The sequence below is a fragment of the Carcharhinus amblyrhynchos genome, chromosome 20 (genome assembly GCF_965287045.1).
Source record: "Carcharhinus amblyrhynchos chromosome 20, sCarAmb.v2.hapA, whole genome shotgun sequence".
NCBI lineage: Eukaryota > Metazoa > Chordata > Chondrichthyes > Carcharhiniformes > Carcharhinidae > Carcharhinus > Carcharhinus amblyrhynchos.
In genome coordinates this window covers 24216354-24230634 of record NC_137343.1, presented here as the reverse complement: position 1 = coordinate 24230634, position 14281 = coordinate 24216354, and the positions used below count along the sequence as shown (strand labels likewise).

General features: G+C 43.8%; 1 protein-coding gene across 3 annotated transcripts in view; it reads left to right on the top strand.

Annotated features, from left to right (window-relative positions):
• rasal1a (RAS protein activator like 1a (GAP1 like)) overlaps positions 1–14281 on the top strand; it is a 278029-nt gene that overhangs the window by 147674 nt on the left and 116074 nt on the right. The window lies entirely within an intron of this gene.

The following is a 14281-nucleotide window of genomic DNA, read 5'->3' as shown; positions in this document are numbered from 1 at the left end:
ACCAATGCCTACATGCTAGATTTCTTCAAGTTTCAGTTCAAATGGCTCATCTGAACTCAGTTGAAGAAGGTGATTGGTGCTTGGAGATTTGCTTAACTATGCCCCTGCTGGGTTATACAAATATGGGTTTAACAGTGACACCAGCATGACATTGTTAGGGGAGCACAGTGGCACAGTGGTTAACATTCTGCCTCACTGCACCAGGGCCTGGGTTCGATTTCTGGCTTGAGTCACTGTCTGTGCGAGTCTGCACATTCTCCCCGTGTCTGCGTGGGTTTCCTCCGGGTGCTCTGGTTTCTTCCCACAGTCCGAAAGATGTGTTGGTTAGGTAAATTGGCCGTGCTAAATTCTCCCTCAATGTACTGGAACAGGTGCCGGAGTGTGGCGACTAGGGGATTTTCACAGTAACTCCATTGCAGTGCTAATGTAAGCCTACTTGTGACACTAATAAATAAATTTTTTACTTTAAAGTTTTTAAGAATCAGTTCTTCCATCCGCATTGACAGTTACAAAATATTGGTGACACGTAACAGCTCCTTTCTGCATTGGCTGTGGGAACTTACATTGTACAACATACAACATGAACAAATTAGAGCTTAACGGAGAGTGGCAGCAGGATGTTGGTAATGGCGTGAGTTATTGCACAACTGCTGGTAAATGCCAAACTACCCAAATCCCAAAGGGAATCTTGAAACAGCTGCCAAAATGTCTTTTGCAATTTGTAAAGTTTGAGGCGAGATTCTGAACTCAAGAAATGATGCCCCTGACTACTTCTGATGATTTTATATTAAAGTAGATGTTTATTAAGAAATGCAGAAAAAAATAGACGTACACTTAAACACCAAAATGGCTTCACACAGTAAACAGTGCTTTAAAATAGTTCCAAAAGATCCTCAGAGCTAACCTTTCCCTTTTCTGTTCAGTAACTCTCCTTATAGATTTTAAGATCTACAGAACTCCAGTTGTTTCCTGATTCAACCCTGCCTCCAACTTATCCATATCTGACTTCTGAGGCCTGAATGTGGGCAAGTGACCAACTTGCTCCAAGGAGCTAGAACTTTTAGTATGATCATCAGGCTGTGAGCCTCATCACCTACAGTTAAAGTTAAAATTTATTTATTGGTCACAAGTAGGCTTACGTTAACACTGCAATGAAATTACCGTGAAAATCCCCTAGTCACCACTCTCTGGTGCCTGTTCGGTTACACTGAGGGAGAATTTAACATGGCAATTTAATCTAACCCACACATCTTTTGGACTGTGGGAGGAAACCAGAGCACCTGGAGGAAACGCATGCAGGCACAGGGAGAATGTGCAAACTACACACACAGTCACCCAAGCCGGGCATCGAACCTGGGTCCCTGGTGTTGTGAGGCAGCAGCGCTAACCACTGTGCCAAACGTGCCGCCCCGATTTGTGCTACACCATTCAGCCTTTGGACTTTGACTCAGGTTGGCTGTATTTCCCTGGAGATCTGACTGTTTTATTGAGGTTGATAACCTGGGAGATTCAGGCTGTGAGTGCCTTTCGTCCTGGGATCAGGGACTTGCCTGGGGAGCTTCTGCAACACAACAACTCCACCAACCTCCCGATGTCTCCAATCACACCATGGGACCTCCGACCTCTCCACATCACTGCCAGCAGGCTTCCAAACCACTCCCGAGAGAGAGGAACTGGCTGCCCACCCAACCAGCCAACAATACTGATCCACTCCACCCCCAGCATGGACTTATCCAGTGCTGCAGCCTTTGTAGGTTCCCTGCTCGAGTGCAGGCAAGGTGCCTGCTGTTCCATTTCCAGTGCCCATCAGCCCCCACCTCACCATGCCTGGCAGGTCAGTAAAGTGACATGTGGGGCACATCAGAAACTGTGAATATGACACATAGGATTAGGGAAAAATATGCAATGAATTAATCTTTCCTTCTATTTTACTTGTTCTGTGTTACCTTTCTGTCAAAATGATTTCCATAGATATTTCTGATGTGGAATATTCTGTAGGATGTAACAGATGGCTGGAGGAATACTCACAGGGTTTGGATGACTGCGTTATGTGACTGAATCCTGAACATGCGTTGCAGCCTTGGGCCTGGATCCAAACTCTTCTTTTTATAATTTCTGGTGTGTTGAGTAGTAGACGTATTTAGAACTTTGGCCTGAATTTTTTCACAGATGTAGAGGTTCCCTTCAGAGGCCCAAATCTGGAAGTTCTACCCCTCAGTACGGCCTCTGCCATTTCCTTAGTGATGATGGAGGAGGGGGAGGGAGTGGAATAGGGGCAGATTCAAAATTCCCAATTCATGGAGGCAGTTTCCCCAGTGAATTAGCAGTTGCCTCCAGTTGTGGATTTTGGTGAGGTAGGTGTCTGAAAAGCGAAGTATGTCGATTAGACCTGGTAAGAGTACATGTGAACCATGTGGTTTAACTTAGACAAGCTAGGGTTCCTTTTTGGAGAGGTAAGGTGACCCTTTGAATATGGCCCGGGGACACCACTGGGAGAGGTAAGGCACCCCTTGGGACGTGTCAGGTTCTCTTTGGGATTGTCAAAAGTCAACAAGATTGCATGCAAAATGTGCACAAGCTTATTGGAACTGTCCAAGCTGTCAAAGAATTGTCAAGTTGTTAAAGAATTGTTAAAACTTATTGGAACTGTCAAAGCTGTCACAGATTTGAGCTGCTGTGCTGCCAACAAGATGTCAGTGACCAGGAAAATGGCTTTTAATTGGGTGTTTAATTGTCTAAAATGACAATTTCTACCGCTGGGCAACCTACCTGGTGGTGGGACGGTCTCTGTGAGACATCCCAACACTTTTCCTCAGCTTAGTGCTAGCCTGTCACCTGTGAACTCAGAAAATTCCTCCCTCATCTTCAGGATTGAGGAGCTAAATGGTTAACTCAAGTTCCTATGTCCCTGCTGAAGAAGTCTTGAAAGACCCAGTGAACCTAATCAAAAAAGAATAGGGCATTTCTTTAACATCCTGACTCATCTCTAAACAAACACCTCCAGGAAAAGATTATTTCACATGCATTGCTATGCTATGAGTGTGACCTTACTGTGTTTCCCATTCTGTAAATTCTCTCTTTAATTTTACCCCGCACCAATTTGAAATATTTTCCGTTGTAGCAATATCCTTTGCGCAATTCCTCAAATCTCATCCATGTAATTATTACCGCACACATGTTCAAATATCTTAGAAATCAAACAACCTGCTTCAACATGCCACATGGTTTCCAAACCCTCAGCATTATCTCCTGAGTGAGCACCTGTCCCTTAAACAGTGCCATTGGAGATCAATTAAACCTGTGCTCCAAATTAAACAATTCATACTTGTCTGTACGTAAGGAACTTCAGAGGGATTTTGATGCTCACAGTTTCAATGATGGGGACAAATTCCATCATTCACAAAGTAGGTTGAAATTACAGACTCCTTTAAAAGGTACAAGCTGCTGGTGAGGCCACACCTGGAGTCTTGTGTACAGTTTTGGTCTCCTTACTTGAGAAAGGATATTCTGGCACTGGAGCGGGGGTACAGAGGAGATTCACTAGGTTGATTCTGGAGTTGAGAGTGTTGCTTATGAGGAGAGACTGAGTAGACTGGGGCTATACTCCCGGTGCTCCGGTTTCTTCCCACACCCCAAAGATGTGCTATGGGGCTGATTGGAGGTAATAAATTGTCCCTAAATTAGTTTTCCCTCAATGTGGAATGCCATAAGCATAGACAAGGGTCATGGGTGGAGGGGGGATTGGTAATGTTAAAATGGCGGCGCGGGCTCATTGGGCCGAAGGGCCTGTTTCCCGGGCTGTTTTTGTTCTTTGTATACTCATTGAAGTTCAGAAGAATGAAGGAAGATCTGATAGTTTGTCAGTAAATTTGCGCCTGGATTGAAACATATTATCCTCACACAAATACCAAAACAGAAAATAGTCTGGCTTCATAATATATATCTTGGGGTTTCTGATCTGGTACCTGAACAGAACCCAAATGCATATTCTAGGCAATTGGCCTTTGGATGTGAAAGCTCTGTCCTCTGTATCATGATCATTTATCCCTTCATCTGCTGTGTTTTGTTCCATAGGATCTTAATCACAAAACATGTTAACAATTGAGATAAAATCTGCCTTTTATCAGTTGCTCAAGAGTCTGAGATTTTGTAATTCTCATTAATTATAAAGAATGTAACTTCAGCAGTTTGATAGCCATGTTTGATTAGTACTGTCTCACCATTACAATTTATTTCCTTACCTGTATCTTTCCATTCCCTATAACCCTCTCCTTTTTATGATGCAACAAATTATAGATTATGAAGGGAATAGGTAAGATAGAAGCAGGGAAGCTGTTTTCACTATCAGGTAAAACTAGAACTAGGGGGCATGGCCTCAAAATAAGGGGGAGCAGATTCAGGACTGAGTTGAGGAGGAACTTCTTCACCCAAAGGGTTGTGAATCTGTGGAATTCCCTGCCCTGTGAAGCAGTTGAGGCTACCTCATTGAATGTTTTTAAGGCAACGATAGATAATTTTTGAACAGTAAAGCAATTAAGGGTTATGGTGAGTGGGCAGGTAAGTGGAGCAGAGTCCACAAAAAGATCAGCCATGATGTTATTGAATGGTGGAGCAGACTTGAGGGGCCAGGTGACCTACTCCCGCTCCCAATTCTTATGTCCTTATTTATGTTTACGGATTTGCTCAGCAAAGCATATTGGGGAAATATTCCCCTTGCTGATCTATCTGAAGCAAAGTTGCCTGGTACAAGAGGTGTTTGAGTGCTTGACTCTCAGCCCAAATTGTCCTAAGCTTAGGCTTCCGTATATTAATTTGAGTTTTGTTGTGTGTCAGTAGGCATTCTGATGAACGTGGTCAGAGGTGGCATTTCGAATGTCAATATCTAGCTGGTTAATCTGGTGATGGGGATGAGGGGTGCAGAGCAGGTGGGAGTGGGGTGCAGGGGGAGAAGGAACAGCAGTGGGTGGGGGGCGGGGGAGTCAAACACGCTTTCTCTGACCCATCTGATTTTTAGCCCATTGACTTGAAAGGCAATCTTGTGTGCTAATAGTGGCACAACATAATTTAAAATCTGAAACTGCGAAGACTGAAAGTAGATGTTTCATAGAAGATGTTGCATTGTTTAAAAAAAATGCTGTCAAAAAACCACTGCCATTTTACAGTAATACGTCATTCATTGATGCTGTTGTGTTTTTTGCCTTGATGCTGTGTTAATTTTCATTGATTTCCATGGTAAAGGTCTGTTTAACTGTGCACATTGCCCACTTATATCATCACATTTGGGTGTTGTCCTTTTCTCTGAGCCTCCACAAGCTCCTGGAGGCAGTGAGCATATTTTGATTTGATTTATTATTGTTACATGTATTGGGCTACAATGAAAAGTATTGTTTCTTGCGCACTATACAAACAAAACATACTGTTCATAGAGTACATAGGGGAGAAGGAAAGGAGAGGGTGCAGAATATAGTATTACAGTCATAGCTAGGATGCAGAGAAAGATCAGCTTAATATATAGTAGATCCATTCAAAAGTCTGATAGCAGGGAAGAAGCTGTTCTTCAGTCAGTTGGTACGTGACCTCAGACTTTTGTATCTTTTTCCTGACGGAAGAAGGTGGAAGAGAGTATGCCTGGGATGTTGATTATGCTGGCTGCTTTTCCGAGGCAGCAGGAAGTGTAGATGGAGTCAGTGGATGGGAGACTGGATTGGACCCTTTGTAGTTTCTTGCGGTCTTAGACAGAGCAGGAGCCATACCAAGCTGTGATACATGCAGAAAGGATGCTTTTATATGGTGCATCTGTAAGAATTGGTGACAGTCGTATGCCAAATTTCCTTAGCCTCCTGAGAAAGCAGAAGTGTTGATGGGTTTTCCTAACTTAGCGTCAGCATGGAGGGACCAAGATAGGTTTTTGGTGATCTGGACTTCTAAAACTTGAAGCCCTCGACCATTTCCATTTCATCCCTGTTGATGTAGACAGGGGCATGTCCTCCACTATGCTTGCTGAATTCGATGACTATCACCTTCATTTTACTGACATTGAGGGAGAGTTTATTATCACACCTTTTCACCAGATTCTCTGTCTCTTTCCTGCACTCCTGAATATACCCATTAGTAAGTACATCAGATTTCCCTTTAAACAAAGAAGGTGCTGACAGATTTTGATTAGAAGCAGTAGGTTTTATTCTAAATGAAGTGAAATCCCTTCATGATTAAATCTGTATGTATGTATATCCCTTGATGGCATGGCTCGGGTTGGAGAGGAGGTTATACTCTTTGGTGAGAAGCATTCCATGTGGAGAGAATTGAGAATTCAATTAGAGTTAAAATGTTGTGGTTAGCATTGGCGAAAATCCCAACATACCATGTGTTATAAATATTGGGTACGATGCATCTCCCAAGGAATGAATTCTGCTTTGGAATTTTCACAGCGATTGAATTTTTATGCAGAGCAAATAGTTTGGAACTGTGCTGTTTAAAAAGTAAAGTGGTTTAAGAATTAGGCTGTTGGCACATGAGGAATCAGAACGGCAGGACTGAGGCGAGATCAGATTGGAGGTGTTAGCTGCCTTGCCTGGACAAGCAGGTGAGACCATAAGAACTAGGAGCAGGAGTAGGCCCTCAAGCCTGCTCCGCCATTCAATAAGATCATGGCTGATCTTTTTGTGGACTCAGCTCCACTTAATCCGCCCGCTTACCGCGACCCTTAATTCCTTTACTGTTGAAAAATTTATCTATTCTTGCCTTAAAAACATTCACTGAGGTAGCCCCAACTGCTTCACTGGGCAGGGAATTCCACAGATTCACAACCCTTTGTGTGAAGAAGCTCCTCTTCCACGCCCAATGCTGCCAAAGTTATCAGCTGTTGCAAACTCTACGGGCAGGTGACAAAGAGATGATCAAGAGATAAATGTTTGATTATGATCATGGTTACCAACCGTGTCAGTTTAAAGCAAAGCTTTCAATGACCAGTGGTATGGAAAGTAACTGGTCAAATAACCAGGGGCATCTGAAAGAAGGATCACTTTAGCATTAAAGCAAAATACTGCAGATTCTTGAAGCCTGAAACAAAAACAGAAGATGCTGGAAATGATCAGCAGGCTGGGCAACATCTGTAGAGAGAGAAGCGGAGTTATCGGGTGAGATTTTGCACTGCTGGCTGAGGTGAGAAAAGTTTATTAATTTGTGTCGCAAGTATGTTTGTCGGCATTAACACAGCAATGTAGTTACTGTGAAAATCCCCTATTCGCCACACTCTGATGCCTGTGCGGGTACACTGAGGGTGGATTTAGCACGGCCAGTGCGCCTAATCAGCACGTTTTTCGGACTGTGGGAGAAAACCAGAGCACCCTGGGGAAACCCACTCAGGCACGAGGAGAATGTGTAGACTCCGCACAGGCAGTGACCCAAGCTGGGAATCGAACCTGGGTTCCTGGCAGCGTTGCTAACCATTGTGCCAAACTGGCATACAAGGTGGCATTTTCTGGCTGCACTCGCCCCAAGACCGGAAAATCCCACCCAAGGACAGCAGACGTTTACAATGGTCTTGTCCTGCCCGCTATGATTCTCATGGTGGATGGGACAGGATGGGAAAATTCTGCCTGTAGCTCTTGAACTGCAAAGCCAAGTTTTCTCTCCCCGTTCCATGGTGCACTGTGCATAAAGAATCTGGAGGTGTGTTCCAGGCAAACAAAATGATTGGGCAATGCATCATGGGGATCCCCCCTTCATTGAAGCTTCCCAGAGGAGCCACTCCTATCAGGGTGGCATTGACAGGGGGCAGTGGGCATGTCCCACTCCACCCAGGGCACTACCTACCTTGGTTCCTCTCAACTGCTTCATGTTTGGAAAAAGTGCAGCTGTAAACCTTGCCAATGTGATGTCACATCAGCGAAGAGTGGGGGGTAACAAATGGCGGGGATGTCTAATTATATTAAAATCTATGAAAGTGCATTTCAGGACAGAAACTTCGTTATGCCACTGGTGATGGTGGGAGGGGATATCGTAAAAAATGTGGCCTTGCCATCTCTTTCCGATTCTCAGTGAGCTTTTGTGCCCACGTCGCCATTTGACCTGATGGCTAACACAGGTACAAAATCGCTCCCAATGTTTCTCGCCAATTGGCCTTTTTGTCAGTGGACAGCAGAAGAGCAATCTGCAACATTGTGAGGCTCTCCCTCCATTTCTTTAGTGTTGCCGTGGTTCTCAAGAGTGAATTTCTCAAACAAATTTGATCAACTTGAGAACTGCTATCACCTGGAAATACTACCGACAGTTAGTCCAGGCAGGAGAGCCTCCCCATGATACACACCCACTTGTGGCCAATTATTGGACTCAGACAATGCTGCCCCTTACTGGAAGCTAGCTTGGATGTGTGTGAGGTCAGCCTCTGGAGTCTACCCCAGTGATTTAGAGCCTCTGACTGCTGGCGGGAAATTAAACCAGCCTTCGCTATCTGGAGGCAATTTGAAACATCAGTCTTAGTGTTCGGAATTCATGCTGGTTAAGGGCTAATGAAAAAAATTAATCTTTAAACAGCTAGAAATGTTACGGAAATTTAATGAAGAATTGGATCCCCGCGAGCTTGGCAGTGAGGCAATAAATCAACATTGTTTCTTAGTTATTAACTGAATATAAGCCACACAGTTTAATGACTCATTAAATGACTCTGACTGTTTGGTATAGTCTGCCTTGGCTGTTGGTGTCTGCTTTGGAGAAAACAGGCGGTTTGTTTTTTTAAGATAGAATCTTGGCAGTAGTTAGTGAAAGATCAAACAAAGTGAGAGTTAAAAAAAAGCAACCATAGTCATCAGAGATGAAAAAACTAGAAAATGTTGGTGGAGCTAAGGCAGACAGTAGTCTTTCAGGATATATACCTGAACACAGGGAACCTGCCTGGTTGGTATGAAAGGAACGCAGTCTGTGAACTGATCTTCACTGCATCTAGGTGATTAAATACATCTGGGTGCGACCTCTCCAATTATATTTAAACGTTGAGAAATCTCATGGTGTTGTGAGCAATGGGTAAGTGACTGTTTCTCCAAGGGAACTTCCTATCTTCTGCCAGAGTTATGTCAGGATGTCAAGGAAATCCCCACTGAATTTCCTGACAAACATCTTTGCCAAAGAATTAGGTGAGGCCATGGCTGTGAGTAATTGCTACATGAGATCAATAGGATGGTGAATACAAAATCCATATAGCCGTTGACAGAATATTAATTCACAACCTGGCCATGTATAACACTCTACTGACATGGATTATAATTGACCCTGGGTGGGAATGCAAGCCAAGTTAACTTGTCCAACCTGCACCTCGCACGCAAGTGAAAAATTTGAATAAATTTAATACTTAAAAAATATTTAGTTTGGGTCATCCGAGTGGGCCACTTGCCCATTTGCTTGACCCAAGTCCAAAGATGTGCGGGTTAGGTGGATTGGCCATGCTAAATTACCCCTTAGTGTCAGGAGGGCTAGCTAGGGTAAATGCATGGGGTTATGGAGATAAGGCCTGGGTGGGATTGTGGTTGGTGCAGACCTGATGGGCCGAATGGCCTCCTTCTGCACTGGGATTCCACAATTCTATGCCTGGGTGAGTGCAGCTCCAATATTCAAGCTTATCAATACCATCCAGGCTAATAAGACACACTTGTGAGGCACCCTATTCACGATTGTAAGCACTCCCCCAGCTCGCCACCAGCACAATATGTGCAATGTGCACTATGTCCAGATGCACAACAGTAAGATGTCAAGGTTTCTCAATAGCTCTTCCTGAACCGGTGACCGTGAGCCCTCTTGATGGACAAGGGCAGCAGTCTCAAGAGACCGCCACTTGCAGGTCTTTCAACAAGTTAGCCACCATATTCACTTCAAAACGTAGAACCATTCCTTTAGTGTTGCTGACACAAAATCATGTGATTTCCTTGCTGCTAGTGTTGCTGTGACTGTACAAGGCATTAATGAGACCAGACCTGGAATATTGTGTACAGTTTTGATCCTCTCACTTGAAGAGGGATGTAATTACATTGGAGGTGGTTCAGAGGAGGTTCACGGGATTGATTCCAGAGATGAAGGGTCTGCCTTACGAAGAGAGATTGGGCAGCTTAGACGTATACTCTTGAGTTCAGAGGAATGAGGGGAGATGTAATTGAGGTGTACAGGATGATGAGGGGGATTGACAAACTATTTCCTCTTGTGGGCAATCTAGTACAAGAGATCATGGTTTTAGGATAAGGGATAGCAGATTTAAAACAGAGATGAGGGGAAATTTCTTCTCTCTAAGGGTCATGAGTCTGTGGAATTCACTACCCCAGAGAGTGGTGGATGGCTGAACATTGAATAAATTTAAGGAAGCAGACAGATTTTTAATTAGTGAGGGTTTGAAGGGCTGTGGTGAATAGACAGGGAAGTGGAGTTGAGGCCGAGATGAGATCAATCATGATGGTATTAAATGGTGGAGCAGGCTTGAGAGATGGGATTGCCTACTCCTGCTCCTAATTCTTTTTTTTAATATACTTTTTAAGATTCTGACAGCACTCTCAAAATAACTTCACCACAGGGGCTGCAGCAGTTCAACAAGCCAGCTTGCTGTCACATCCTTAAGGGCGATTGAGATGGCCAGTTGCTCAAATCCCATGAGGAAATGAGGAAAAACAGTGTACGCAGTTATCTAAAACCCTGTTGTGAAAAATAGCAATTGAAGGTGTAATTCAGTGTAGTAACAAAAGTAGGGATTGACTCTCCAGAAATTATTTACCACTGCTGATGATTCAAAATTAATCAATAACTATTACTGGGTTATACAGCTGTATGGGTGGCACAATGGTTGGCACAATGATTAGCACTACTGCTTCACAGCCCTAGAGACCCGGGTTTAATTTCCAGCTTGGGTCACTGTCTGTGTGAGGTTTGCATGTTTTCCCCATGTCTGCGCAGGTTTCTTCTGGGTGCTCCGGTTTCCTCCCACATCCCAGAGATGTGGATGGCCAATCCACACACTGGCCATCCACACACGGCGAATGTGTGGATTGGCCATGCTAAATTGCCCCTTAGTGTCAGGGGGACTAGCTAGGATAAATGCATGGGGCCATGAGGATAGGGCCTGGGTGGGATTGTGGTTGGTGCGAAGAATGGCCTCTTTCTGCACTGCAGGATTCTATGTAACTATCTAAGATTTTCACGCTGCAAAGCAATGACCTCCTGTAAGATGTCACGTTGGCAGGAAACTATAACTGGGTGAAATCTACCTACAAACTTCATCGGCTAACCACAGACATAGTGAACTGTTTAAAGAAGACATGTTTTAAAAAGAAAATACAAAAAAAAACCGAAACTGATCAAAAACTGGCTGCCACGAATCACCTGATGTCTGAAATGCAAAGTGCTGTTCTTTAATCAACTGTCATTCTATCAAGACAATGGGAGTTGCAAACCAGCCAGGTACTCATTAGAAATGCAAAACCCCTAGTGGAGGATAAAATAATTCCATCTCCTGTTGATTTCTAACTTGAATCGCATCAGAAAAGATTTTTGATACAAAAAATCAATGGGTGGGATTTTTTGCACCGCCCCCCCACCCCCAGCAGGATCTTCCAGTCCCGCTGATGTGTTTTGCGTGGTTTGCCTGTCCTGTTGCCTGCGAACCTGACGGCAGAACTGGAAGATCCCGTCAGCGGAAAGGGCTGGAAATTTTTGCTCCAAGAACTAGATCACTTGACCCTCAACGATTGGCTGCTATTTTAAGAACTGGTTCCGCCAAGCAGAATTAAGAGAACGAGGAGGAGGAAAAAGAAACCTCACATGATCTAAAACCGATGCTAGAAGAGAGCAGTAAAGATCTGTCTCGCTGTCTCTGAAACTAAAAGATTACAAATCTGAACGACATAATTCAATAGGAGATGAATTATCTTCAAACAGCTGCAATGTTCAATGATCTGTACCTCAAAGACAATTGTATACATTCTTTTAACCTTCTATTGTACTCTAGCTTTCTTACTTCTGAGCTCTTTGTGAGTATCTCAGCATGCCTTTATTTTTTCCCAGGTTTAGTAACCATTATACCAGCTGGCTGATTTGCCCCGGCTGTTCCCATTGCTCGGATCTTCCAGCCCCGACAGCGGGGGGTTTGAACAACATGAAAACCTGTTGCCAGTGGTGGGACTAGATGATCCTGCTATCAGTCAGTCACCTCCTCTTCCTCCACCACTAAACAAACCGTGGGATAGGGGGGAATCCCATCCACTCTTTCTTTGGTGGGTAGCATGGTAGCACACTGCTGTCTCACAGTGCCAGGGACCTAGGTTCAATTCTGGCCTTGGGTGAGGGTCCGTGTGGAGTTTGTATATTTTTCCTTTGTCTGCGTTGATTTCCTCCGGCTGCTCCGGTTTCTTCCCACAGTCCAAGGATGTGCAGATTAGGTAGATTGACCATGCTAAGTTGCCATTGGGTGCTCAAAATATGTTAAGTTGAGTGATTAGCCATGGTAAATGTACAGAGTTAAGAGTAGGAGTGGTGGGCCTGGGTAAGATGCTCTTTCAGAGAGCCGGTGCAGGCTTGTTGGGTCGAATGACTTCCTTCTGCACTGTACAGAATCTAGGGGACTATGGATCAAGAAAACCTGGTTTGGTTAGTTCCTTGTTAAAATGCATTTGGATTGGATAAATCATTTACAGGAAAAGGAAATTTTCAAATTTGCGGATTCGATAGGGTCTGCGGATTCGATAGGGTCTTTTAAGAAACTTTTGGATAAGTACATGGGACTTAGTAGGATAGAGGGTTATAGATAAGCCTAGTAGGTAGGGATATGTTCGGTGCAACTTGTGGGCCGAAGGGCCTGTTTGTGCTGTACTTCTTTTATATTCTATGTTCTAAATTTTTGTTGTGACTAACCAAGGGGGCTGATTTTTATTTATATTCATCACGGGACATGGGTGTTGTTGGTTGGTCAGCAATTATTGTCCATCCCTAGTTGGCCGAGGGCAGTTGAGAGTCAACCACATTGCTGTGGCTCTGGAGTCAGATGTAGGCCAAACCAGGTAAGGACGGCAGATTTCCTTCCTGAAAGGATATTAGTGAACCAGATGGGTTTTTCACCAATGGTTTCATGGTTGTCAGAAGATTCTTAATTCTGGACATTTTTTATTGAATTCAAATTCTGCCATCTGCCATGGTGGGATTCGAATCTGGGTCCCCAGAACATTAGCTGAGTTTCTGGATTAATTCTAGCCAATATATTAGTACAGAAAGGGGAGCCAGCTCACTCTTCCTCACCCAGTTGTAACAAAATGCTCTTGTTTGAGATGTTTTGAGATTTTACCTATTTTGTTCACGTGACAGAACTTCAATCTAGATGACAATGATTACAAGGCAGTGCTTCCACAGTCCAGTCAGAGGCTTTGGAATTGGTCTATCACTGTGGTCTACTTTTCTCACATTCCAACCATTATCTTGTAATTGAGTTTGTGTCTATATATGCCCTGTCTGTGAAAGAAATCCTGCACTCACCTGATGAAGGGGCAGCTACCAAATAAACCTGTTGGACTTTAACCTGGTGTTTGTGAGACTACTTACTGTGCCTCCCCCAGTCCAACACCAGCATCTCCACAACTTGACACTCCCTGATGAGCAGATTGGACAGTTAAAGACTTTTCCAATATTCTACCCATGCAAGCTTCCAGCCCTGAGATTGATTTCCCAATAAAGAAACAATGAAACATGCCTTTATTGGACATCAGTCAAGGTTGGGATGTGATCAGTCACAGTGCTGTGAGTTGGCCTTAAGGAATTTGGTTAAAAAGTGCTTTGTTTCCTGCAGCAGCAACACACGTAAAAGCGATTTTGATATAGAAATGTTGGCAGGATGGACAGATCATTCTTTTACTCAGCTTGCTTATCTGTAACTGGCTTGTGGCAGCCACGTAGATGTGTGTACCTTCCAAAGAAGTCAAAACTGAACCTGAAGGCATTTTAGAGGATTAATGCTGTTTAAAATGGCAATCCCTCACACTCCTATATTCCCATCTCAGCAATTATAAATTGGTGAAAAGCAGCGTAAGATGTTTGAACATTATAAGCAACACAATGAATCGGAATGTGGCTAATTGATAAGTGATTGTGTGTCTGGAGCTGGAGGCTGGTAATATTGGAAGCATCATTGCTTTTAATGCATCGTGAAAACTGCCTGATCTCTACTCCCCCAACAACTGCAGGAAGGTAAATGACAAACAAGAGACAAAGGCTGTTGGACCTTTGGGTAGTATTCTAAACCCAGAGGTCACGGAGTTTATAT